Below are 2,156 nucleotides of genomic sequence, written 5' to 3'. Positions count from 1 at the left end.
CGCAAATCCCCTTGAATTACTTGTTGCCGGGTCTTGTTTGCCCTCCCTTTACCACTGGTACCTGGTAACATTAAGTTGATACACTCACTGATCCAAATTTGTGCACATTCTCTCCATTTAGCCAAACCACTTGAGGCGCATTTGTCGCATGATATTAGAAATACTTTCAATGCCAAGCCTATCTATTAATACCTCAGAAGATTTTCTTTCACGAAGGGTTACACAAATCCATCTAACCATTTGCATTTCTGTTCTTGCAAGTCTACTTATGTCATTAATTTTCACAGCCATAAAGCATGAAGCATGGCACTTCTGACACAAGCTGCATAGAGCTTCCCTTTCTTCTCGAGTGTAAACACCCGTGATGTCAAAAGGGGCCTAAATTTGCCCAGCACTATTGAGCTTGCTTCGGCTCCACCACCTGCACTCAACATACCACCTAGGTAGCAGAATTGATCGACCACATCATAGTCCTCATTCCCGAGGTTAACTTTCTTTGATGCTTGGTTTTCTCCCTGTGGATGCATTGTCTGCATTTAAATTTTGGTGTTCCTCGGAGTTTACCTCTCAGTCCACTCCAACGTTTATGCACCCAATTACTGCAAAAGCTACAGTAAACTAAGGCACCTCCAACGCCCTTTTTACATACCCCGCAAGGGTAGGGTATGTAACCTGATGTAAACGCTGGTCTTGGCTTTTATCACTAACTATGATTTTTGTTTTTGTCATGTTAACTCGTAAACCTTTGTTTTCCAGTTTTCCAAGCACAGTACCTTTCTTCAAGTTCCTCTAAGGTTTCCAAAATAATTACGCGGTCCTCTGCGTAATGCAGCTCCCAAGGTAGACCGTTCCTGAACTCTAGATTTTGCTTCATAAACTAAAATGAATAAAAGTGGACTTAATACTGATCCCTGATGCACTCCTGTTCTAACTTGGAACTTTTCACCAACTGTGCTATTCACTCTGACTGCACATTTACTCCTACACATAGTCATTACTGTTTCTATCAACCATTCATCAAGTTTCCTTAAAGTCCATTTTGCAACATTCCTTGGTACTATTTTTTCAGATCAACAAAAGCAAAATAAAGATTCTTATTCCCCAGATACTTTTCTTGCAACTGTCATACAAAATATTGCATAGTACTCTTTTTTGCATAAAATAAATTGCTTTCCGTCAGTGACTCTCAAAGACTTTCATCATGTGCTCCAATAGTTTCAAACCCAGATAGTTACCTTGTTCTTTGGCTTCTCCTTTATTCTTAAAACAGTTAAGAATTACACTAGTGTTCCAGTTTTTTTTCCTTAAACAATTATCATTCTTCTCAATACCTGCTTCACCAACAGCAAGTAATATTTCAGTCATGACACCTGAGTGCCTGAAGCTTTTCCTTTCGTTATGTTGTACCGAGTCTTTCTGACAAACTCCGTCTATTTGTAGCCGTGGCCCAATAACAGGTTCGTCACATACGAAGCTAGTTCTTTCCCCATGGAAACTCATTTAACAGTCTTTGATAATGTTCTCTCTAGGCTTGAAGTTTCGTCATCAGTGACTGCTAGTTGACCATTATCATTCTCAACGCATGTATCACCAACCGCATCACGGTTTGCTGCTTCCATTGCTTTGCGATCGTAAACACTTCAGTGCTGTCATCTTCCCTACCCAACACATTATTGAATTTTTCTTCCTCTGCAGTTTTTTTTGACTGCATAAACTGCTTGCCGTGCCGCCATTTTGGCTGCTACCGTACTTCCACTACTTCCATAGTTGTCGCTTCATCTTCATTGCCTGTTCTACATCATTGTTCCACCAGCATGTTACTTTGTGTCGTGGGGGACCTTTGGTCCAACCACGTCTTTTCAGTAGCTTTCAGTTGGTCTTTCATTACCGATTCCCCTAAGTTTTCAACACATTCTCCAGCAAAGGGATCCTGTGCTGCACAAAATTCAGCTTCAAAGTCTTCTTGTATATCTTTTTTCCTTCAGTTTCCCAAACTTTTCTTTTTTGGAACATGAGAATTCTTTACCACTTTAGATTTCAGCATCAGATCACACACAGCAGTGTGGTATTGGGAAGCAACTTCTTCACCAGGTATAACTTGCATTCTTCACGAACTTTGTCTCCTTTACGCACCAGTATGTAGTCGATCAGAGTTG

The sequence above is a fragment of the Penaeus monodon genome, chromosome 33, assembly GCF_015228065.2.
Source record: "Penaeus monodon isolate SGIC_2016 chromosome 33, NSTDA_Pmon_1, whole genome shotgun sequence".
Classification (NCBI taxonomy): Eukaryota; Metazoa; Arthropoda; class Malacostraca; order Decapoda; family Penaeidae; genus Penaeus; species Penaeus monodon.
Note: the sequence above shows the minus strand (reverse complement) of the source record.